This window comes from Entelurus aequoreus, linkage group LG22, assembly GCF_033978785.1.
Source record: "Entelurus aequoreus isolate RoL-2023_Sb linkage group LG22, RoL_Eaeq_v1.1, whole genome shotgun sequence".
NCBI classification, from domain to species: domain Eukaryota; kingdom Metazoa; phylum Chordata; class Actinopteri; order Syngnathiformes; family Syngnathidae; genus Entelurus; species Entelurus aequoreus.
This window is the reverse complement of record NC_084752.1, coordinates 13314828-13342181: the sequence shown is the minus strand read 5'-3', so window position 1 is coordinate 13342181 and position 27354 is coordinate 13314828. Positions and strand designations below refer to the sequence as shown.

The 27354-nt window shown below is 36.8% G+C and overlaps 1 protein-coding gene across 5 annotated transcripts in view; it reads right to left on the bottom strand.

Moving 5' to 3' along the window:
• The window catches only part of tenm3 (teneurin transmembrane protein 3), a 755307-nt gene that overhangs the window by 435195 nt on the left and 292758 nt on the right, over positions 1-27354 (bottom strand). The window contains exon 1 of one of the 5 annotated variants that reach the window (XM_062033283.1): positions 1861-2129. The exons of the other annotated variants lie outside the window; for them this stretch is intronic. The gene's annotated coding sequence lies outside the window, so the exon portion shown is untranslated. Of the gene's footprint in view, positions 1-1860; positions 2130-27354 lie in introns of those variants that run through there. 5 annotated transcript variants of the gene reach the window in all.

Sequence of the window (27354 nt, the reverse complement as noted above, 5' to 3'; positions counted from 1 at the left end):
TTCTATTGCAGAGTAAGCTTGTGCGTTATGTTTTCTGACCATCTGGATTATCTTCAGTCTTATTTCTATCAAGAATGTCTGTCAAATGTCCTCCCGGTACCTCCCACGAAGAATGAAAGTTAATTTAGAGAAGGGAAAGACAGTGAGGGGTTTAATCGTGGTATGATTTAAAAAACAATAATAAGAGACAGTAAATGTTTTGTAGATGTAAAACGTGAGCACATGGTGAACATGGTGTGTGTGTGTAGTGGAAAAACTCATCCCAGAGAAACCTGGATCTTAACTCTAAGCGAGAAATTGATGATTTACTTGTTTTACTAGGGTTTTTTTATTACTAACCTGTGACACAAATCTGACATGTTGACTGTTTTTGATCGTCTTTCATTATTACATTGGATTGGTTTAAAATGTGTATTAAATGTTAAGAAAATCAAGTTAGCCCACAGTATTCCATTTGGGAAAAGTTTGTACAACTAATTTCAAACATAGTAAGAGTAAAAACCGGTAAAAAAAAATGTGCAGAAACAGCTAGATGACTAGTTGGTATGTAAGGAAACAGATCGATAGCACGAAGGCTGCCATTGAAAAAAGTGTTAAGCCTTCTAGAAAACACATAAGATCCTTTCATGGAAAAAAAATATATATTATTTTTTTTCTATTGCAGAGTAAGCTTCTGCGTTATGTTTTCTGACCATCTGGATTATCTTCAGTCTTATTTCTATCAAGAACGTCTGTCAAATGTCATCCCCGGTACCTCCCACAAAGAATGAAAGTTAATTTAGAGAAGAGAAAGACAGTGGTATGATTTAAAAAATAATAATATGAGACAGTAAATGTTTTGTAGATGTAAAACGTGAGCACATGGTGAACATGGTGTGTGTGTGTAGTGGAAAAACTCATCCCAGAGAAACCTGGATCTTAATTCTAAGCGAGAAATTGATGATTTACTTGTTTTACTAGGGTTTTTTTATTACTAACCTGTGACACAAATCTGACATGTTGACTGTTTTTGATCGTCTTTCATTATTACATTGGATTGGTTTAAAATGTGTATTAAATGTTAAGAAAATCAAGTTAGCCCACAGTATTCCATTTGGGAAAAGTTTGTACAACTAATTTCAAACATAGTAAGAGTAAAAACCGGTAAAAAAAATGTGCAGAAACAGCTAGATGACTAGTTGGTATGTAAGGAAACAGATCGATAGCACGAAGGCTGCCATTGAAAAAAGTGTTAAGCCTTCTAGAAAACACATAAGATCCTCTCATGGAAAAAAAAAATATATTATTTTTTTTCTATTGCAGAGTAAGCTTGTGAGTTATGTTTTCTGACCATCTGGATTATCTTCAGTCTTATTTCTATCAAGAACGTCTGTCAAATGTCATCCCCGGTACCTCCCACGAAGAATGAAAGTTAAATTAGAGAAGAGAAAGACAGTGGTATGATTTAAAAAATAATAATATGAGACAGTAAATGTTTTGTAGATGTAAAACGTGAGCACATGGTGAACATGGTGTGTGTGTGTAGTGGAAAAACTCATCCCAGAGAAACCTGGATCTTAATTATACGCGAGAAAATTATGATTTACTTGTTTTACTAGGTTTTTTTTATTACTAACCTGGGACACAAATCTGACTGTTTTAGGTATTATTTCATATTACATTCGATTGGTTTAAAATGTGAATTAAATGTTAAGAAAATCAAGGTAGCCCCCACAGTCTTCCATTTGGGAAAAGTTTGTCCAACTAATTTCCAACATAGTAAGAGTAAAAATGTGCAGAAAGAGTTTAATGACTAATTAGTTGGGGGATGTAAGGAAGCGCATCGGTAGCACGAAGGCTGCCATTAAAGAAAGTGTTTACCTGGTGGGTGTGAGGACTCCAGTTTGTAGCGCTGGGAAGCCTTCTAGAAAACACATAAGATCCTTTCATGGGAGAAAAAAAAAAAACAACCTCCGTGCCGTCCTTTTGTCTAATTCTTCCGTGGAAAAAAAACCCACAAAAAAATCACCCAACACGCCTGTCGTGTGTGAGCACTGATTGACTACACTTAGGACAGAAAATAACAGGACATGTTGGAGAGCTACAAAATCCTTTTTTTCTCTACGCGCCGGTGCCGCAACCTTTACGAAACTGAGTGTGTGTGAGTGTGTGTGTGTCCACGCCTGCTTCTACCAGTACAGCTGCGTGCGTGTGTGTGTGTGTTTCTACGTGGTGTGTGTGTGTGTGTGTGTGAGGGTTGCCTTGGTGAGTTGTGCTGCGCTGGTCGAGCGAGAAAGGGGGTGGAGCCATGAGGGCAGAGGGAGCGGAAAGAGAGCGCTCATTGGTTGGCTCCAAAGAGGGCGGGGCGATGTGTGATTGGAGTAGAATGTCTGTTTTGTGCATTTGGAGGCAAGAAGTGTGCGACATCCTCCCTGTTCCCCCTCCTTGTAACACACCACATAGGCGTGAAGACACACATATAAATGCACTTTTTTTATGTCCTTTTAGTCTTTTTGGCATTAAGCATTCATTGTAAAAACACTGCAGATTTGCGAGTGTGTGTGTGTGTGTGTGTGTGTGGTGTGGTGTTCTTGTATTTCTGCTCTTCTTGAGACACCAAGAAAAAAAAGTACCGTCCATATGAGGACCGGTGAACAAGTTAGGACATAAATCATGGTCCCAATACAGAAAATCATTGCATCTAATAGAGAATGTCTCATTTGTGAAATCTATCAAGATTAGGGTGGTCCCAAAAAGGAGGGATTTTGCAAATTGACTGTGTTGGTATTAAAAGTGCTCCCCCTCTGGTCAACATATTAAATAACAAGTGTGTAAAAAAATGTTTTAAGTGCACCCCCTATGGCCAACATATGTAATAACAAGTGTGTAAGAAATTGAAATGCACCCCCTTTGGCCAAAATTATTAAAAAATATATAATAAATATGTCTAGACTTGGACTTAGAAAAACTTTAATGATCCACAAGGGAAATTGTTGCACACAGTAGCTCGGTTACAAAGGATAGAAATGGTAAGGATGGAAAGGATAATGCAGGTATAAAGTAGACTAAAATTCTACCATTTTTGCATAGTATGTATATATTATTAATGATGTAAATAAAAAATCTTTATATATCAAGAAAGGGTGGTCCTAAATAGGTCTCAAGAAGTTAACGATACAAGAATGTGTGTGTGTGTGTGTGTGTGTGTGTGTGTGTGTGTGTGTGTGTGTGTGTGTGTGTGTGTGTGTGTGTGTGTTCTTGTATTTCTACCCTTCTTGAGACATCAACAAGGAAAAGTAGCTTCCATATGAGGACCGGTGAACAAGTTAGGACATAAATCATGGTCCCAATACGGAAAACCATTGCATCTAATAGAGAATGTCTCATTTGCACCCCTGGTGGTGAAATCTATAAAGATTACGGTGGTCCCAAAAAGGAGGGATTTTGCAAAATGACTGTGTGTCGGTTTTAGAAGTGCTACCCCTCTGGTCAACGTATGCAATAACAGGTGTGTAAAAAATTAAAGTGCTCCCCCTCCGGCCAACATATGTAATAACAAGTGTGCGTAAGAATTTGAAATGCACCCCCTTTGGCCAAAATGATTTAAAAAAATATAATAAATATGTATAGACTTAGACTTAGACAAATTTTAATGATCCACAAGGCAAATTGTTGCACACAGTAGCTCAGTTACAAAGGATGGAAATGGTAAGGATGGAAAGGATAATGCAGGTATAAAGTAAACTAAAAATCTACCATAGTAGCAATATGAAATATAACATGTATGTAATATGTACATATTATAAATACACAGTATATAATATATACTGTATATGTAATAACTTGAAGTAAATAATGAAAATTAAAAACCTATTACAAACAAAATATTCTACAAAAAAAATAAAAGTAACTAAAAGCTTACTTTTTTTATATTTGCATAATATGTATGTACTATTAATGTTTTAAATACAAATCTTTATATATCAAGAAAGGGTGGTCCTAAATAGGTCTCAAGAAGGTAACCGATACAAGAACGTGAGTATGTGTGCATGTGTTCTGGTATTTCTACCCTTCTTGAGACATCAACAAGGAAAAGTACCTTCCATATGAGTACCGGTGAACAAGTTAAGACATAAATCATGGTCCCAATACGGAAAACCATTGCATCTAATAGAGAATGTCTCATTTGCACCCCTGGTGGTAAAATCTATCAAAATTAGGGTAGTCCCAAAAAGGAGGGATTTTGCAAATTGACAGCGTGTCAGTTTTAAAAGTGCTACCCCTCTGGTCAACATATGAAATAACAAGTGTGTAAAAAAAATTGAAGTACTCCCCCTATGGCCAACATACATACTGTAATAACTTGAAGTAAATAATGAGTTTTTCTTGTACAATTTTGAATTGCGTTGAGTAAAATCATGACAAAGCTTTTCTTGTGAAATTGTGACCTTTTTCCTGTGAAATTTCAACTAATTTTTCACAACAACCTTTTTTATATTTACGTAGTTTGTATATATTATTAATGTTGTAAATACAAATCTTTATATATCTAGAAAGGGTGGTCCTAAAGAGGTAGGCATTATTCGGAGGTCTCAAGAAGGTACAAATACAAGAATGTGTGTGTGTGAGTGTGTGTGTGTGTGTGTGTGTGTGTGTGTGTGTGTGTGTGTGTGTGTGTGTGTGTGTGTGTGTGTGTGGGTGTGTGTGTGTGTGTGTGTGTGTGTGTGTGTGTGTGTGTGTGTGTGTGTGTGTGATCTTGTATTTTTATCCTTCTTGAGACATCAACAAGGTAAAGTACCTTCCACATGAGGACCGGTGAACAAGTTAGGACATAAATCATGGTCCCAATACGGAAAACCATTGCATCTAATAGAGAATGTCTCATTTGCACCCCTGGTGGTGAAATCTATCAATATTAGGGTGGTCCCGAAAAGGAGGGATTTTTTTTCAAATTGACTGTGTGACGGTCAACATATGAAATAACAAGTGTGTGTGTAAAAAAAAAAAAATTTAAGTGGAAAATGAGCAAACTACATAAATAACATCCTGCAATTTGATTGTGATATTACGTTTTTATCTTGATAGATTGAAAATTAACACCAATGAGTTGACTGATGAACATTATCACATAATGTATTCAGAAAGTATAAATAACGACAAATAAAGAATACTATTAACCACAACATGTAAGTGTAAAAATACCCAAACACATTATGATTTGTACATTTTCAGAATGTGCTTCTTCTATTTTTAAACAAAGGAAACAATCTGAAGTTGTCTTTACTTTTAAGTTATCGTGCTGTGATTTTACCAGTCCGGCCCGCTTGGGAGTAGATTTTTCTCTATGTGGCCCCCCATCTAAAATGAGTTTGACACCTCTGGCCTAGACCTCAAGAGCTTGCACTGGACAGTGAGTTGACAGCTCAGGGCCTTTAGCTCATTGGCTTTAGTTTTAGCTCCACGAAACTCTCCCGTTGGAGCCTGCTACATGAAGATAAATCCAGTAGGTCAGGGGTGTCTGAGGCCCCGTTTACACTAAGCCGGATAAGGTTATCCAGGGTAAATCCCACCTAACCTTATCCTTGTCCACACGCACACAATGGTCGTTTTAGACCCTGCGTCCGCCGGCGCAACACGACCTAGTACGCATGCGCGGAAAATGTGCACGTCATGTGCAAGTCCTTAAATGTAACTTATCTGAACAATATCCAGTGTTGTGGTATTTCAATTACCTAGAATCCAGTGTGCTGTGGGGCCCTATTGTAGTGAATCACACCAGAGCCATCATACATTAATCACATTTTTAATGGACACGTGAAAGTACACAATGTGATAAAGAACATTTTACAGGAATCAATGTAGGGATCTAGATATCTGGTCAGGACACACCTCACTCTTGTGCCTTCACCTTCATTGTCCATTAGTTTTTGGTGACTTGATATACTCTGGACCTAAACGTTGAGTCCACGACATACATGGCGGACAATAACTGATACAGTCTGCTTTGCCAGTCCAAAAGGATTCGATGTTTTCTGTAGTCTTCCCTCGTCGGCCAGATAATACAAAGCACACACTACTTTTTTTATCACATCCACGGGAGCCCGCATTCTCGTTGTCTACCCTTCCACAAATTGACAAAGTTTTTCGCTAAGTAGAATCACAGCTGACCTGGACATTGGAAAGTTCTCTTGCCGTCTGAGAAGTGTTGTATCCCAAATAGCTGCAATCGCTTTCTCTTAAGGTATTCATGTGTGATTTCCACAATTGTCTGTACATGTAGAAGAAGGAGAAACACGGGCATGTCTGGATGACTCGCCTTCCTATTTCCAGTGGTTAGCTCAGAGTTACGAAACCGCTTATCTGAGGTCGGTTCGCGGGGGCAGCAGCCTAAGCAGGGAAGCCCAGACTTTCCTCTCCCCAGCCACTTCGTCCAGCTCTTACCGGTGGATCCCGAGGCGTTCCCAGACCAGCCGGGAGACATAGTCTTCCCAACGTGTCCTGGGTCTTCCCCATGGCCTCCTACTGGTTGGACGTGCCCTAAAGGCGTTCGGGTGGCATCCTGACCAGATGCCCGAACCACCTCATCTGGCTCCTCTCGATGTGGAGAAGCAACGGCTTTACTTTGAGCTCCCCCCCGGATGGCAGACCTTCTAACCCTATCTCTCTATGTATATATACATACTGTTTATAAAGTAAGAGGTCCTTCAGTGCACTGCGTCGGCTGCATTCCTGGCAGCATCAAACAATGGGTCAGAAAAGACTTCACAGTCTCGCAGTCATGTCAATTGAAAAAAAAACGACCTTCCTCTTCTGAGTCACAACAGAGTGATGGACCGATTTGCCGCCCTTAAAAACAGACGGCATTCTTTGATGCTTCCATCCACCAAGTAATTGTTTCTTGTTGATGCTGTAAACAAAATGTCACTGTGCTAACCCATGTTTGATGTTGTACTGAACACAGATTGAAAATAAACCGACTGAAATAATAATAATAACAATGAGTCATTTCTAAGTTTTTGTTAGCCGTTTGTGAAGTTTTGTGCTTGTGCGCTACGTTCGCTCGCATCCTGTGCATCCCCCCGTCCTTAAAAGCTAGTGACGCCCCTGTATATATATATATATATATATATATATATATATATATATATATATATATATATATATATATATATATATATATATATATATATATATATATATATACTACCGTTCAAAAGTTTGGGGTCACCCAAACAATTTTGTGGAATAGCCTTCATTTCTAAGAACAAGAATAGACTGTCGAGTTTCAGATGAAAGTTCTCTTTTTCTGGCCATTTTGAGCGTTTAATTGACCCCACAAATGTGATGCTCCAGAAACTCAATCTGCTCAAAGGAAGGTCAGTTTTGTAGCTTCTGTAACAAGCTAAACTGTTTTCAGATGTGTGAACATGATTGCACAAGGGTTTTCTAATCATCAATTAGCCTTCTGAGCCAATGAGCAAACACATTGTACCATTAGAACACTGGAGTGATAGTTGCTGGAAATGGGCCTCTACACACCTATGTAGATATTGCACCAAAAACCAGACATTTGCAGCTAGAATAGTCATTTACCACATTAGCAATGTATAGAGTGTATTTCTTTAAAGTTAAGACTAGTTTAAAGTTATCTTCATTGAAAAGTACAGTGCCTTTCCTTCAAAATAAGGACATTTCAATGTGACCCCAAACTTTTGAACGGTAGTGTATATATATATATATATATATATATATATATATATATATATATATATATATATATATATATATATATATATATATATATATATATATATATATATATATATATATATATATATATAACATTTGTGTAAATGTAAAGGATGTGGGCACTTTCGGAAAAAAAAAGGCTAAAATTAATCTAATACGCTGAAAAAAGCGTGTGTATATATATATATATATATATATATATATATATATATATATATATATATATATATATATATATATATATATACATGTATATACGTGTGTGTGTATATATATATATATATATATATATATATATATATATATATATATATATATACTGTATATATATATTAGGGCTGCAACAGCTAATCGATTAAATCGATCAAAATCGATTATAAAAATAGTTGGCGATTAATTTAGTCATCGATTCGTTGGATCTATGCTATGCACAGAGACTTTTTTTAATTTATTTTTTATTTCATTTAATTTTAATTTTTTTTTTTTTTAAATAAACCTTTATTTATAAACTGCAACATGTACAAACAGCTGAGAAACAATAATCAAAATAAGTATGGTGCCAGTATGCTGTTTTTTTTCAATAAAATACTGGAAAGGATAGAAATGTTGTTTGTCTCTTTTATCCGATTATTAATTGATTAATCGAAGTAATAATCAACAGATTAATCGATTATAAAATGAATCATTAGTTGCAGTCCTAATATATATATATATATATATATATATATATATATATATATATATATATATATATATATATATATATATATATATATATATATATATATATATATATATATATATATATATATATATATATATATATATATATAATTTGTGTAAATGTAAATGATGTAGGCGCTTTTGGTAAAAAAAAGGCTAAAATTAATCTAATACGCTGAAAAAAGTGTATATAAATAAATACATATATATATATATACATATACATACATACATACATACATATATATACATACATACATACATACATATATATATATATATATATATATATATACATATATATATATATATATATATATATATATATATATATATATATATATATATATATATATATATATATATATATACATATATATATATATATATATATATATATATATATATTAGGGCTGCAACAACTAATCGTTTAAAATCGATTATTAAAATAGTTGCTGATTAATTTAGTCATCGATTCGTTGGATCTATGCTATGCGCATGCGCAGAGGTTTTTTTTTTTTAATAAAAAATGTTTTATTTTTTTTTAATAAACCTTTATTTATAAACTGCAATATTTACAAACGGCTGAGAAACAATAATCAAAATAAGTATGGTGCCAGTATGCTGCTTTTTTTCAATAAAATACTGGATAGGATAGACATGTAGTTTGTCTCTTTTATCCGATTATGAATCGATTAATCGGAGTAATAATCGACGGATTAATCGATTATCAAATCAATCGTTAGTTGCAGCCCTAATATATATATATATATATATATATATATATATATATATATATATATATATATATATATACACAATTATGAAAAAATGTTTGGTGATGGTATTATGTTATAATAATGTTTTAATTGTGTACATACATTGTCTTCTGCAGGTGTATTAGTTGTCCAAAAAAAGATATGACATAACACATTTTCCAACAAGTATAAACATATTTTAGCAGCGGTTAGGAGAAATTGATCACATAGAAACTGATGATAAAGACACATCCAGCAAGGCAAAAGAAAGACTTGTAGGCTAATAGCAAAAAAAAGGCTCATTGACAGGCAATGCGACTGCTTCCATTTCCTCAAAGAGGTAGGCTTACAAAAGGGAACACAAAGCATTCCGCTATGTCTTTATGAACAAAACCATCCAAATCAAAACACAAAGAGAGCTGTAACGCGCTTAAGGTGGCAGAGAAAAGTGTGCTAAATTTGCACGACATAGCCTCAACTTGAAACGTGTCCAGTGCCTTACTGCAAACGTTCACCATTATGTGTTTACAATGGGTAGATATGCTGGATTAGAATTTGTGGGAATAAAATGCAACAACCCTTTTTAATGTCCGTCATTGCTGATCATACAGCAGTTCCCGGGAAACTGTTGTGCGTTCAAAGAAGAGCTGTATTCTGTGCAGGGAACAAGTCAAACATGTTTTATTACATCTTGCCCATCGTTGACAATAAAAATAGTTGTTTGTCTGTTTTTCGGAGAGCAGAGCAAATGGGAGTCCCTACAAGTACACATATCTCCATTGTAGTGTTGTCCCGATACCAATATTTTGGTACCGGTACCAAAATGTATTTCGGTACTTTTTGGTAAAAGGGGACCAGAAAAAATTCCTAATTTGGCTTTATTTTAACAAACAATCTTAGGGTACAATAAACATATGTTTTTATTGCAAGTTTATCCTTAAATAAAACAATGAACATACTAGACAACTTGTCTTTTAGAGGTAAGTAAGCAAACAAAGGCTCCTAATTAAGCTGCTGACATATGCAGGAACATATTGTGTCTTTTATCATTCTATTATGTTGTCAAAATTACTAAGGACAAGTGGTAGAAAATGAATTATTAATCTACTTGTTCATTTACTGTTAATATCTGCTTACTTTCTCTTTTTAACATGTTCTATCTACACTTCTGTTAAAATGTAATAATCACTTATTCTTCTGTAGTTTGAAAAGTTTACATGAGTTATGGATAATACCACAAATGTGGGTATCAATCCGATACCAAGTCGTTACAGGATCATACCTTGGTCATATTCAAAGTCCTCATGTGTCCAGGGACATATTTCCTGTGTTTGTAAACATAATATCAATAAAAAAAAAAATGAAAGAAGATTTTGTGATGCTAAAAAATATCGATGTAATCATAGTAGTATCGACTAGATACGCTCCTGTACTTGGTATCATTACAGTGGATGTTAGGTGTAGATCCACCAATGGCGTTTGTTTATATTGTAGCGTCCCGGAAGAGTTGGTGCTGCAGGGAATTCTGGGTATTTGTTCTGTCGTGTTTATGTTGTGTCGCGGTGCAAATATTCTCCCAAAATGTGTTTGTCATTGTTGTTTAGTGTGGTTTGACTCTATGGCACAGATTAATGACAGTGTTGGTGTTGTTCATACGGCCACCCTTAGTGTGACATGTATGGCTGTTGACTAAGTATGCCCTTGTAATACATGAACTCGACTTGTTTCCATGGAGACAAGGATTAGTGATTCAGAAGTAGTTACAACACTGCAGACTGTGGATAGACTTTGTCCGTTCTCCCTTTTCTGTCTACACTGTGTGTGAGTGTGTGTGTGTGTGTGTGTGTGTGTGTGTGTGTGTGTGTGTGTGTGTGTGCTGGTGAAAATGCCCGTCTGCATGACACGACGTGACGACAATGGGTGGGGGCCGGTACTTTTTCAGAGGTGGTATAGTATGGTATGATTCACATTCATACATATGATTAATTAGTACCGCGGTACTATACTAATACCGGTATACCGTACAACCTTACTCCATTGTAGCTTGTTCCACCTCAAAGAAAAAGGCTGAAACCGTCAGTTAAACAAACAAACCTGGTAGGGATTAGCTCCTTTAGTGAGGCTCAGATCGGCCTCACTGGGGTTGGCTTTGGCTCTGTCTACAAGAAGGTTGGGGACCACTGCTGTAGTGGACAGATGGATGGAGGCAAATGATGTCTTTCAGTCAGCAACGCACACATTCAGCAACACTTTGGAGCTCTTTTATATATAGCAAGGCGGAGGTTTATCCACCCTGTCCATTCAACTAGCTGATAATGTGCCAATCACGACGCACTGTTACCGTATTTTTCAGACTATAAGGCGCACTTAGAACCCTTTCATTTTCTCAAAAATCGACAGTGCGCCTTACAACCCGGTGCGCCTAATGTGGGGAATAATTCTGGTTGTGCTTACCGACCTCGAAGCTATAGTATTTGGTACATGGTGTAATGATAAGTGTGACCAGTAGATGGCAGTCACACATAAGAGATACTGATCTTTATTTTATGTAACATGGTAAGTGAATAAGTGTACCTTTGTAGTTATTTCCCCATATTTCTGCACAATAATGAATTCCCCTAAGGGGACCAATAAATCTAAATCTAAATCTAAATCTAACTTAGATATGGTAACACTGGCGAGTGTAAAATATGGAGCGATTTTTGGTCCAGAAGAAATTTGGCTTTTTTCATTACTGATGTATTTCTTGCCACTTAATGTTGTATATATATATTTTTTTTAAATGAGATTTTCAGTTCATTTTCTAATCTATTATTACACCCAATATTGGGTTTATTTTACTCTCTCAATGTCCGTCTATTTGTATTTCTGTTATAATTTTCTACTGCTAGCGAATTGCATTTTTTAGTGTAGCCCTGAATAATAATGAAATACCGTATTTTCCGGACCATAGGGCGCAGCGGATTAAAAGGCGCACTGCCGATGAGCGGGTCTATTCAGGTCTATTTTCATACAAAAGTCGCATCGGATTATAAAGCGCATTAAAGGGGTCTTTTTTCTTTCTTTTTTTTTTCTAAATGTAAAACACTTCCTTGTGGTCTACATAACATGTGATGGTGGTTCTTTGGTCAAAATGTTGCATAGATTATGTTTTACAGATCATCTTCAAGCCGCTTTCTGACAGTCGCTTAAGGATGCGCCGTTTTGTGGGCGGTCTTATTTACGTGGCTCACCTTCGACAGCGTCTTCTCCCCGTCATCTTTGTTGTAGCGGTGTAGCGTGCAAGGACGGGAGTGAAAGAAGTGTCAAAAGATGGAGCTAACTGTTTTAATGACATTTAGACTTTACTTACTTACAGCATCTTCTCATCCGGAAACAACAACAAAAAATGTCCGACCGGAACTCTCTAATAACTAAAGTTCCTTGGGTGAATAATGTAAACTCACTACACCGGTATGTTTTAGCACTTTCATGGCGAGTTTACTGACAGATATAAGTAAGAACTTTACACTACTTTATATTAGAAATGGCAACAGCGGAGGATGAATGTCCCATAACAAGAAGATCGAGAAAAAAAAGGAAATTATAAACTACTGCGTCGGCACGGGCTACAAAGGCGGACTCGCGCAAATTTTCAGGTTTTATGCAGATCCCAAATTCAGATCAGCAGGTACCAGAAGGTAAGAAAAGTTGCTTTTGCATAATATTGCAAAACAAAACGCCAGATAATATGTCTTACCTTATACACACACCATAATAATACTCGTATGTTGAAGCACAGTACAATCCATCAAGCGGTGCGGCTTCATAGCTTACCAAAGTCGTACTAAAACATTTTGATAGATTTTTGAGCGCCGTGTGTAATGTTCTATATTTTCAATGGAACACATAAAATGTTTGTCTTGTTTTCTTGAGTCATATTACAGCCTACACATATCTCTTTTGTGTGACTGCCATCTACTGGTCACACTAATCATTTCACCATGTAGCAAAATAAAATAGCTTTGAGGTCGGTAAGCACAACCAAAATTATTCCGTACATTAGGCGCACCGTGTTATAAGGCGCACTGTCGAGTTTTGAGAAAATGAAAGGATTTTTAGTGCGCCTTATAGTCCGAAAAATACGGTATATGTGTTTACCTCGCACAAGACACTGCAATCGGTATCTCTCCAGTGTTGATGGCAAACCTTCACTTCCCGTACTTGTCTTCTTTCCGGGTTGTGGGGAAAGCGATGTAACAAGCTTTCCACAATTCACGCGGGTGGAGCAGCCCCAAGCTGCACAACCGGGCATTTTTACACATTGAAAAACTAACAAGGTAGTGCCACAAACGCACAGGATCAGCTCAAAGTTAGTAGCAATCATGGCGCTCTGTGGTCTGGTCATGTGAGTGCCTTTTGACCTGAAATCGAGTTGGCCATACTCTCTTTATACTCGACACTGCTGTAGTCTACACACTACTGCCATCTAATGTCTTGGAATTGCAGCTGCAAGCAAAGTCTACTTTATAATACTTACAAATGAGACTCAGAAATGTAAAAAGAAAATAAGATATAACAACTGCACAGCAAGGTTATCATTATCAGCTATTTTTTTAATTTTACATTAAATGTTATTAATAAACAATTAACATTCACAACTGTTGTTGGTACCGTTGAGTACCGATACGGTTGCAATCCCCCGGTGACGGGAATTGGTCCCGTATGGGTTCAAATGTGAAAAATGCCCATCCCTAAGTAGTCATTTGCTTTATTGTATTTACATTTTACGATTAACACTGGTAAAAAAAATGTTACACCTGGTGACCGTTAACGCTTAAGTGGAAACAAATAAATGGTTGCACTGGTCATAAACGTTTAACGAGGGAGAAAATCTGACCATGGAAAAGTGTTATCCTTTATCTGGGAAAATGTGTTTTGGAACCAGCTTGAACAAATTATTTTCAGCCTTGGAGGTCCAGCTTTATTATTATAAATGTGTACGTTATGATCACACACACATGCAAACTGATGATATAGGCATGGTCTCACACATAGCTTAATAGTGTATTGATTTTTATATATAATTAATTGGCAAAGAGTGAACATAAATTTTCCTGAATGGTGCCCTGATCCATCCATCCATGCCTTGCATCTACAGGCGTCCCCCAGCCATTACAATCTTATTGCTCATCCCTGTTGAGATGGCAATTTGCTCTCTTGTCAGGGATCCCGTTCCTTTGGCTCCGCTGCTGAAAAAGAGCATTCTCTGTTGGCGCCCAAATGGCTCCTCAAATCTTTTTTGTTGCTTGTATTGATGTTACAAAAAAATAATACAAGTAAATAAAACATATTAAATAAATGTATATTGTAAAACTATAATTACCGTATTTTTCGGACTATAAGGCGCACTTTAAATCATTTGCTCAAAACTTGACAGTGCGCCTTATAACCCGGTGCGCCTAATGTACGGAACAATTCTGGTTTTGCTTCCCGACCTCGAAGCAATTTTATTTGATACATGGTGTAATGATAAGTGTGACCAGTAGATGGCAGTCACACACAAGAGATAAGCGTAGGCTGCACTATGATGGCAATATGACTCAAGTAAAAAACACCAACATACAGTATATCATACTTGCCAACCTTGAGACCTCCGATACCGGGAGGTGGGGGGTGGGGGTGGGGGGGTGGGGGTAGTCGGGGGGGGGGGTGGTCGGGGTGGGGCGGGGCTGTGGTTGGGGGCGTGGTTAATAGGGGAGTATATTTACAGCTAGAATTCACCAACTCAAGTATTTCATATATATATATATATATATATATATATATATATATATATATATATGAAATACTTGACTTTCAGTGAATTCTAGCTATAAATATATGTATATATATTTATTTTATTATACATATAAATAAAATAAATACTTGAATTTCAGTGTTCCGGGGGATATCCAGTAGATGGCAGTATTGTCCTGTTTAACTTCTCCTCCGTTCATGACTCGGCCACCGTGTTCCCTTTCGAACTGTCCTGGATGAACTGAAATTCTTGTTTCCATTCGTTTTGGAATTTGCAAGCGTATTTCTTCATCTTGCTCGTCGACGGCGTCGCCATGTCTGTAACTTCCTCGTTCTTCTGCTTCGTCTCCTTGTTGTGTGCGCAGTTGTGCACTCTAACTCTCTAAAAGCGTAGATGTTATGACGTCATTGGACAGGCAAGCTGTTTATATTGTGGGAAAGCGGACGTGAGAACAGGCTGTCCCACCCAGGTCCGCATTGAGCTGGAGGGGGCGTGGCCTCCAGCTCCGGCTGAATAACCGGGAGTTTGTCGGGAGAAAATCTCTGCCGGGAAGTTATCGGAGAGGCGCTGAATACCGGGAGTCTCCCGCTAAATACGGGGAGGGTTGGCAAGTATGCAGTATTTCGAACATTACACAATCGCTCAAAAATCTATCAAAATGTTGACTTTGGTAAGCTATGAAGCCGCACCGCTTGATGGATTGTCGGCGCATTAAACATACGAGTATTATAAAGTTAAAGTTAAAGTTAAAGTACCCATGATTGTCACAAACACACTAGGTGTGGCAAATTATTCTCTGCATTTGACCCATCACCCTTGATCACCCCTGGGAGGTGAGGGGAGCAGTGAGCAGCAGCGGTGGCCGCGCCCGGGAATCATTTTTGGTGATTTAACCCCCAATTCCAACCTTGATGCTAAGATTTGTATTTACAACAGTAATAATATATAGCACAAACTATGTCAATATAAAAAGATTGTTGTGAAAAAATGAGTGGGAATTTCACAAGAACAAGGTCACAAATTTCACAAGAAAGACTTTGTCGTGATTTCACTCAACGCAAGTCAAAATTGTACAAGAAAAACTCATTATTTACTTCAAGTTAATACAGGATGTCTTTTTTACATTTTAATTTTATTTGTTTTATTAATTTTAGCCAAAGGGGGAGCACTTACATTTTTTACACACACTTGTTATTTCATATGTTGACCAGAGGGGGAGCACTTTTAGAAGCAGGAAGGTAATGGGTTCCATTTTTATAGTCTTTGTATGACTCGGTCGGGTTTGAATTCACGACCTACCGATCTCAGGGCGGACACTTTAACGTGTATAAGGTAAGACATATTATCTGGCGTTTTGTTTCGCAATATTATGCAAAAGCAACTTTTCATACCTTCTGGTACCTGCTGATCTGTATTTGGATCTGCATGAATCCTAAAAGATTGTGCGTGCTTGCCTTTTTAGTCTAATAAGCTTCTCTTTTTCTCTATCTTCTTGTTATGGGACATTCATCCTCCACTGTTGCCATTTCTAATATAAAGTAGTGTAAAGTTCTTACTTATATCTGTCAGTAAACTCGCCATGGAGGTTCTAAAACATACCGGTGTAGTGAGTTTACATTATTCACCCAAGGAACTTTAGTTATTAGAGAGTTCCGGTCTGATGTTTTTTTTACGGGACACATTTCCTGTGTTGTGTTTCCGGATGAGGAGATGCTGCTCCGTTATTGATTGAAGTAAAGTCTGAATGTCATTAAAACAGTTAGCTCTGTGACGCATTTGCTACCGGGCCGCAGAGAAACATTAAATCATGTATAAAGGACTGCATTTTCTCCGACTTAACTTCCGCCTGTCGCACTAGACACACCAATAAGCTTGTTTATAGATGTCCAATAAAACTCTGCATAGGAATTTTCCATTTGTTATATTTTTTATACGTTGTGGACATGATACGATGCACATTAATGAACGTTATAAAACATAAATGTGACAGATTGTAGCCATAGGCTGATTTCCATCTGCATCTCATCCCAAAGGAAACAAGCTCTCACTAATTCAGCGTTATAGTGACTTGTATTTTTCATGCTCTTATATTTGCTGTATTTATCTGGCACAAGTGGAAAGCCGGTCCCTGAAAATAATGCCTACATTAAACCGGTCCGTGGTACAAAAAAGTTTGGGGACCACTGATGTAGACCACAAGAAAGTGTTTTACATTCAGAAATAAATAAATAATAATATGACTCCTTTAATGCGCTATATAATATAATATATTGAAAAAATCGAAAACGGGCCATTCATCTGCAGTGCGCCTTATAGTCCGGTGTGCCCTATGGTCTGGAAAATACGGTAATCTACAGTGAGAGTAAGAGTGCAATTGGGAGAGTGGTCGGGACGCAGTGGCCAACCTCTGTCCTCTTTCTTTTATCTCCATTTCAGTCTGTCCAACTGTGATACAGTAAAGTATTTGCAGGTTCCCTACCACCAACTCACAATATAGACCTTCCCAGCATGGATGCATTATCAATGAGGAGTTGTGTGCAACTGGGCTTCACGTCGAGCTATTCCTGCCAGTTAAACACCCCATATTTGATCCCCCGGGGGGTGTGTGCGTGTGAATGTGTGAGTGTGTGTTTGTGTTCTTGTATTTCTACCCTTCTTGAGACATCAACAAGGAAAAGTAGCTTCCATATGAGGACCGGTGAACAAGTTAGGACATTAAATCATGTTCCCAATACGGAAAACTATTGCTGGTCAACATATGAAATAACAAGTGTGAGTAAAAAAAATGAAGTGCTCCCCCTTTGGCTAAAATTAATAAAACTAATAAAATAAATATGTATAAAGAGACATACTATAATATCTACAAGTAAATAATGAGTTTTTCTTGTACAATTTTGACTTGCGTTGAGTAAAATCACGACAACTCTTTCTTGTGAAATTGTGACTTTTTTCTTGTGGAATTCCAACTCATTTTTCACAACAATCTTTTTTATACTTACATAGTTTGTGCTATATATTATTAATGTTGTAAATACAAATCTTTATATATCTAGAAAGGGTGGTCCTAAAGAGCTAGGCATTATTCGGAGGTCACAAGAAGGTAACAAATACCATAATGTGTGTGTGTGTGTGTGTGTGTGTTCTTGTATTTCTACCCTTCTTGAGACATCAACAAGGAAAAGTAGCTTCCATATGAGGACCGGTGAACGAGTTAGGACATAAATCATGGTCCCAACACGGAAAAACCATTGCATCTAATAGAGAATGTCTCATTTGCACCCCTGGTGGTGAAATCTATCAAGATTAGGGTGGTCCCGAAAAGGAGGGATTTTTCAAATTGACTGTTTGTCGGTTTTAAAAGTGCTCCCCCTCTGGTCAACATATGAAATAACAAGTGTGAGTAAAAAAAATGAAGTGCTCCCCCTTTGGCTAAAATTAATAAAACTAATAAAATAAATATGTATAAAGAGACATACTATAATATCTACAAGTAAATAATGAGTTTTTCTTGTACAATTTTGACTTGCGTTGAGTAAAATCACGACAATTCTTTCTTGTGAAATTGTGACTTTTTTCTTGTGGAATTCCAACTCATTTTTCACAACAATCTTTTTTATACTTACATAGTTTGTATATATTATTAATGTTGTAATTACAAATCTTTATATATCTAGAAAGGGTGGTCCTAAAGAGCTAGGCATTATTCGGAGGTCACAAGAAGGTAACAAATACCATAATGTGTGTGTGTGTGTGTGTGGGTGTTCTTGTATTTCTACCCTTCTTGAGACATCAACAAGGAAAAGTAGCTTCCATATGAGGACCGGTGAACGAGTTAGGACATAAATCATGGTCCCAACACGGAAAAACCATTGCATCTAATAGAGAATGTCTCATTTGCACCCCTGGTGGTGAAATCTATCAAGATTAGGGTGGTCCCGAAAAGGAGGGATTTTTCAAATTGACTGTTTGTCGGTTTTAAAAGTGCTCCCCCTCTGGTCAACATATTAAATAACAAGTGTGGGTAAAACAATTTAAGTGCTCCACCTTTGGCCAAAATTAATTTAAAAAATAAATAAATACAAAAAAAATAAAATAAATAAAATTAAATTAAATAAATAATTTTAAAAAAAATAAAAAAAAATAAAAAAAAATAAAAATATGTATATATATATATATATATATATATATATATATATATATATATATATATATATATATATATATATATAGAGAGAGAGAGAGAGAGAGAGAGAGAGAGAGAGAGACATACTGTAATAACTTGAAGTAAATAATGAAGATTACTAAAAGCAGTCTTTTTCTCACAGAGTCAAATTTTTCCTATAAAATTGGGAACAATTTCTCATATTCTTTCTGCTTCCGTAATATTGCAATATTGTCTCGTAAAATTCAGACTTTTTAATGCAAAACGGTGTCATTTGTCATGTAAAATTCAGACTTTTATTACATTTTTGCCAATGTTTTTGTTGTCCTTGTAAAATTGTGACATTTCTTGAGTAAAATGATGACTTTTGTCAAGATTTTGCCAAGTAAAATTCCGATTATTATTATAATATTGCCAACATTTTAAAGCCTTCTTATAAAACTGCGACTTTTGTCGAGCAAAATTACAACTCTTTTCATAAAATTGCCAAAAATGTTAAGCTTTTCTTGTGAAATGCGACTGCTATCGAGCAAAAATTCCAACTTTTATCATAATATTGCACAAATGTTCAGTTTTACTTGTGAAATTGTGATTTGTGTTGGGTAAAATGATGGCTTTTATTGTAATACTGGCAAAATTCTAAGTTTTTCTTGTGACATTCCAACACATTTTTCACAACATTGTTTTATATTTGCATAGTTTGCGCATATTATTAATGTTGTAAATACATATATATATATATATATATATAATATAAATATATATATATATATATATATATATATATATATATATATATATATATATATCATATATATATAAATATATATATATATATATATATATATATATATATCTAGAAAGGGTGGTCCCTAAAGAGGCAGGCATTTTTCTGAGGTTTCAAGAAGGTAACAAATACAAGAATGTGTCGTGTGTGTGAGTGTGTGTGTGTGTGTGTGTGTGTGTGTGTGTGTGTGTGTGTGTGTGTGTGCACGCTCCAGAGACCCAGAGTGTCGGATCTCTAAGCTCTTTAATTTCCATGTATGGGACCCCTACTGGGCAAGTTCACCACCTCAGAGAGTGCAAAGGAGAGATGGAAGTGAAAGAAGAGGAAAAAAGGGAGTGGCTAACAAAAAAGAGAAAGAGAGTAAAAAAAAAAAAGAAAGTGTGATGCTGACTTAAACAAGCCAACTGGTGAAGCGACGATAGAGGAAAGCAATGAGGCGAGAATCCACATCCTTAATCCTTCATTCAGCATGTGAGGATTTGAGTTGATGGCGAGATAATATTCACATTGATGAGCATCGTGGTGTGTGTGTGTGTGTGTGCGTGTGTGTGTGTGTGTGTGTGTGTGTGTGCACGTTTGTGTGTGTTATCCGCTGTGAATTTGGACGTTACAAACCTCCTGGTTAGACTACAAAATAACAGTAATCATCTTGACCACTGTTCCCTGTGGCTCTCTGTGTAAAAGAAGAGACAAAAAGTGTGTGTGTGTGTGTGTGTGTGTGTGTGTGTGTGTGTGTGTGTGTGTGTGTGTGTGTGTGTGTGTGTGTGTGTGTGTGTGTGTGTGTGTGTACCCTGTCAACCTTTGTACAGTCCACTCTAATAACAGTGATTGCAAACATACAGGGTTGGACTAAACCATTTAAGACAAATGATGGTAACCTGCCTTTTTGCCCATCTGGGACTTAACTGCATCATTACATGGAACTTAAGGTTACTGCTACTACTACTACTTTGACGACTACTGTCTATTTACCACAGCAAAAAAAAAAAAAAAGGCTATTAAAAGGTGAAAATCTCATGTTGATTTTTGGCAGAACTAACGTTTCCAGTTGATTTTGGGTAAGCACTCAATTTATGTGGAAATAACGTGGCTCCAAACTCCACATTTACAGCGTCAAGTCACGCCGACCTCACTCTCTCAACTTCCTGTCTCATTTCAACCTTCCTTTGCGCTTGCTTCTATAAGCAGCAGTTCATCCTCCGTATATTCAGCTTCAAAAAGATTAAAGGCCTACTGAAATGAGGTTTTCTTATTTAAACGGGGATAGCAGATCCATTCTGTGTCATACTTGATAATTTCACTTTCACGATATTGCCTGATTTTTGCTGAAAGGATTTAGTAGAGAACATTGACGATAAAGTTCGAAACTTTTGGTCGCTGATAAAAAAAGCCTTGCCTGTACCGGAAGTAGCGTGACGTCACAGGTTGAAGAGCTCCTCACATCTGCACATTGTTTTCAATCATGGACGCCAGCAGCGTGAGCGATTCGGCCCGAGAAAGCGACGATTACCCCATTAATTTGAGCGAGGATGAAAGATTCGTGGATGAGGAAAGTGAGAATGAAGGATTAGAGGGCAGTGGAAGCAATTCAGATAGGGAAGATGCTGTGAGAGGCGGGTGGGACCTGATATTCAGCTGGGAATGACTAAAACAGTAAATAAACACAAGACATATATATATACTCTATTAGCCACAACACAACCAGGCTTATATTTAATATGCCACAAATTAATCCGCATAACAAACACCTCCCCCCTCCCGTCCATAGAACCCGCCAATACAAATCAAACACCCGCACAACACACTCAATCCCACAGCCTAAAGTACCGTTCACTTCCGCAAAGTTCATACAGCACTTATATTTCCCCAAAGTTACGTACGTGACATGCACATAGCGGCACGCACGTACGGGCAAGCGATCAAATGTTTGGAAGAAAGCTGCGTACTCACGGTAGCGCGTCTGCTATCCAACTCAAAGTCCTCCTGGTTGTGTTGCTGCAGCCAGCCGCTAATACACCGATCCCACCTACAGCTTTCTTCTTTGCAGTCTTCATTGTTCATTAAACAAATTGCAAAAGATTCACCAACACAGATGTCCAGAATACTGTGGAATTTTGCGATGAAAACAGAGCTGCTTGTATTGGGACACAATGGTGTCCCAACACTTCCGCACAATCCGTGACGTCACGCGCAAACGTCATCATACCGAGACGTTTTCAGCCGGATATTTCCCGGGAAATGTAAAATTGCACTTTATAAGTTAACCGTATTAGCATGTGTTGCAATGTTAAGATTTCATCATTGATATATAAACTATCAGACTGCGTGGTCGGTAGTAGTGGCTTTCAGTAGGCCTTTAAGGTTGTGAATCCTCACTTGTCCAAAAAATAGTTGTCTTTGTTATCTTATACCAATACTGCAATGATTCAAACACAAAACTGTTCGTTTCCAGAAGTAGGAACACACATTTGTTGCTGGAAGTTGGAAGTGTGTTGCCATGGGAACGGAAACAAATACGCTGAGGAAATAAGGTAGGAAAGCGCTATACAAGTTGCACCCATTTACCATTATCTGGCGTTAAGTTTCGCGAAATTATGCAAAACCAACTTTTCGTACCTGCTGATGTGTATTTGGGATCTGCATAAGTCCTGAAAATGTGCGCGCGGCCGCCATTGTAGTCCATGCCGACACCGTAGTCGATAACCTTTTTCTTTTTCTCTATCTTCTTGTTATGGGACATTCAACCTCCGCTGTTGCCATTTCGAATATAAAGTAGCGTAAAGTTCTTACTTATATCTGACAGTAGACAAGCTATCAAAGTGCCTTTTAATCCGGTGCGCCTTATAGTCAGAAAAATATGGTATATATATATATATATATATACTTGCAGTGTGTACATACATTGTTGATGCAGGGTTTTTGTAGTTGTTTTAGAGGGCTTTGAAGGCTACAATGGTGACTCCCATTAGCCGCATGCTGCAAGTGTTTTTTTTAATCATCTTTAGAATACCGAAAAAAAAAATACATGTGTGTTCTTGTCTTTCGTAATAGTTGTGGACGACAGGCAAAATTCCAAAAAAGGTGCAGTTCCCCTTAAAGGCCTACTGAAATGAATTTTTTTTAATTTAAACGGGGATAGCAGATCCATTCTATGATCCATTCTTGATCATTTCGCGATATTGCCATATTTTTGCTGAAAGGATTTAGTAGAGAACAACAACGATAAAGGTCGCAACTTTTGGTCGCTGATAAAAAAAAAGCCTTGCCTGTACCGGAAGTAGCGTGACGTCACCGGAGGAAGGACTCCTCACATTTTCCCATTGTTTACAATGCAGCGAGAAAGATTCGGACCGAGAAAGCGACGATTACCCCATTAATTTGAGCGAGGATGAAAGATTCGTGTATGAGGAAAGTGAGAGTGAAGGACTAGAGTGCAGTGCAGGACGTATCTTTTTTCGCTCTGACCGTAACTTAGGTACAAGCTGGCTCATTGGATTCCACACTTTCTCCTTTTTCTATTGTGGATCACGGATTTGTATTTTAAACCACCTCGGGTACTATATCCTCTTGAAAATGAGAGTCGAGAACGCGAAATGGATATTCACAGTGACTTTTATCTCCACGACAATACATCGGCGAAGCTCTTTAGCTACTGAGCTAACGTGATAGCATCGGGCTCAAATGCAGATAGAAACAAAACAAATAAACCCCTGACTGGAAGGATAGACAGAAGATCAACAATACTAATAAACCATGGACATGTAAATACCCAGCTTGGCGAAGCTTAACAATGCTGTTGCTAACGACGCCATTGAAGCTAACTTAGCAACGGGACCTCACAGAGCTATGCTAAAAACATTAGCTATCCACCTACGCCAGCCAGCCCTCATCTGCTCATCAACACCCGTGCTCACCTGCGTTCAATCGATCGACGGAAGGACGAAGGACTTCACCCGATCATCCGTGCGGTCGGCGGCTAGCGTCGGCTAGCGCGTCTGCTATCCAAGTCAAAGTCCTTCTGGTTGTGTTGCTGCAGCCAGCCGCTAATACACCGATCCCACCTACAGCTTTCTTCTTTGCAGTCTTCATTGTTCATTAAACAAATTGCAAAAGATTCACCAACACAGATGTCCAGAATACTGTGGAATTATGAGATGAAAACAGAGCTTTTTTGTATTGGATTCAATGGGGTACCAATACTTCCGTTTCAACCATTGACGTCACGCGCATACGTCATCATACATAGACGTTTTCAACCGGAAGTTTAGCGGGAAATTTAAAATTGCACTTCATAAGTTAACCCGGCCGTATTGGCATGTGTTGCAATGTTAAGATTTCATCATTGATATATAAACTATAAGACTGCGTGGTCGGTAGTAGTGGCTTTCAGTAAGCTTTTAACATCTCGCCTTTGAGAACGCCTGACCTTCCCAATGAAATATGTAAAGGGTCAAGGACAAGTAGACAACCAGACTGCAAGGTGAAAGGATTATTGATGCACTTACCTATTTAATACAAATACAATAATCCTTTACACCGATTGTTGCACTGTCATAAAAAGAAACCTTGGAAACTATTGGTATACAATTTAGTGCAGCTATTTTTTTTTTCATTGGCCCTGGACATTTTGTAAAAACAAAATGTCGCCTGTAGTCGTGACCCCATGATGCAGAGACAGTACACAATGTGCAGGTAAAATACTAATTTAATTATCTTAACAGCAACAAAAATATAAAAAGATGTAAAAGGTAGCAACCTTATACAAAAACACTGGGAAACAATATATAAATCCAGACTAGGGATGTCCGATAATGGCTTTTTGCCGATATCCGATATTCCGATATTGTCCAACTCTTAATTACTGATACCGATATCAACCGATACCGATATATACAGTCGTGGAATTAACACATTATTATGCCTAATTTGAACAACCAGGTATGGTGAAGGTAAGGTCCTTTTTTAAAAAAATAATAAAATAAAATAAGATAAATCAATTTAAAAAAAATTATTGAATAAAAAAGAAAGTAAAACAATATAAAAACAGTTACATAGAAACTAGTAATTAATGAAAATAAGTCAAATTAACTGTTAAAGGTTAGTACTATTAGTGGACCAGCAGCACGCACAATCATGTGTGCTTACGGACTGTATCCCTTGCAGACTGTATTGTTATATATTGATATATAATGTAGGAACCAGAATATTAATAACAGAAAGAAACAACCCTTTTGTGTGAATGAGTGTAAATGGGGGAGGGAGTTTTGTTGGGTTGGCGTACTAATTGTAAGTGTATCTTGTGTTTTTTATGTTGATTTAATAAAAAAATTTAAAAAACGATACAGATAATTAAAAAAAACGATACCGATAATTTCCGATATTACATTTCAAAGCATTTATCGGCCGATAAATGCTTTAAAAAAAAGAAAAGCTTCAAAAATTGGTCTCCTCACTTCCCAAACGTTTACTGAGTGTTGTTAAAAGGAAAGGCCATGTAACACAGTGGTAAAAATGCCCCTGTGCCAACTTTTTTGCAATGTGTTGCTGCCATTAAATTCTAAGTTAACGATTATTTGAAAAATTACGTTTCTCAGTTCAAACTAAGGCTGGGCAATATATGGCCTTTTATTAATATCTCGATATTTTCAGGCCATGTCACGATACACGATATATATCTCGATATTTTCCCTTAGGCTTGAATGAACACTTGACGCATATAATCACAGCAGTATGATGATTCTATGTGTCTACATTAAAATATTCTTGTTCATACTGCATTAATATATGCTCATTTTAAACTTTCATGCAGAGAGGGAAATCACAACTAAGTCAATGTACCAAAAGTGTATTTCTTAAACAGTTATTAAGCAGTGGCACAAACATTTATGTCAGTTCCAAAACAGAAAGTGCAAGATTGTCAGAGACATTTTAAAACAAGCTATGAGTGCACTTTTGTGCATGATGTCACTAAGATGACATATCAAAACAACACTAAATTAAAGTGCACTTTTTGTACAGAACGCCACTACAATAGTTTAAAACAAATAAAGTGCACTTTTGTGCATGATGTCACACAAGATATTTTAATAACTGTCACATAAAAATGAGCTGCATAATAGGAAATCAAATAATGTATGTCCTTCACTATATGAGAAGAGCCTGTAGGGTAATACCCCGCAGCTAAAAGCAACTGCGTGAGAACGTATACTCGAATATCACGATATAGTCATTTTCTATATCGCACAGAGACAAACCCGCGATACATCGAGTATATCGCCCAGCCCTAGTTCAAACATTAAATATATTGTCTTTGCAGTCTATTCAATTGAATATAAGTTGAAAAGGATTTGCAAATCATTGTATTCTGTTTTTATTTACCATGTACACAACGTGCCAACTTCACTGGTTCTGGGTTTTGCACATACAGCATGTGATTATGGAGGACTGTTATCCTGATAGGGATTCCACTCACATAAAGGAGCAAATCCCACATCAAGTTACAATGCAGAAGAAGGCTGAACAAGTATAAGAAGATTAAGAAAAAGCTGCAGTGTGCATTACACTGCAAAAACTGATATCGAAGTAAGATTAAATATCTCAAATAAGGGTGATACTTGCTTATTTTCTGTCTGATAAGATAATTCTTCTCACTAAGCAGATTTTATGTTAGAGTGTTTTACTTGTTTTAAGTGTTTTGGTCCTAAATGATCTCAGTAAGATATTACAGCTTGTTGCTGAGATTTGATGACCTATATTGAGTAAAACATGCTTGAAACTAGAATATCAACTGTTGCAAAGTTGTGTCATCAACACTCACAAGTATAAAACTACTTTTTTAAAGTAATAATTTCTTATTTCAAGCGTAAAAAAAAATCATGACTTTGACACAATTGTGTCTCATAATTAAAACAGAGGACAGCCAAATGGACTTTGCTGTTTTATTTTCAATGAAACAAAAGAAAATACGCACTCATAAAGTAGTGCAGTTGGCACAGTACAGCAAACTGACAGTTAATATTTAAACATTTAACATGTGACATTTCGAACAATTTTGAACAGAAATAGTTCACGCACATTCAGATGAATTCTTCAAAAGTACAATTAAAACATTTTTGGCCAGGGGGCCGGGCTGTTTATATGCACACTAATTGACTGAAAGAGCACACACTTGGTGCGATGATGTCATGTTATCGATGGAAAAATGCATTTTTAGACCATATGATTTGCCTGAGCGGCTAGGAAACCCCGAGAGTAACAAGCGGTTACATTGTTGCCTTCCATTAAGAACAATAAATTAGTTTTTAGTATAAGTTTGATGGTTTCAAGAAATGTAATGCCGAGCGCATATCATTATGTCAAGATAATTGCACTAGCATTTACTTAATTTAAGAATATTTTTCAACATATTGAGCAAAAA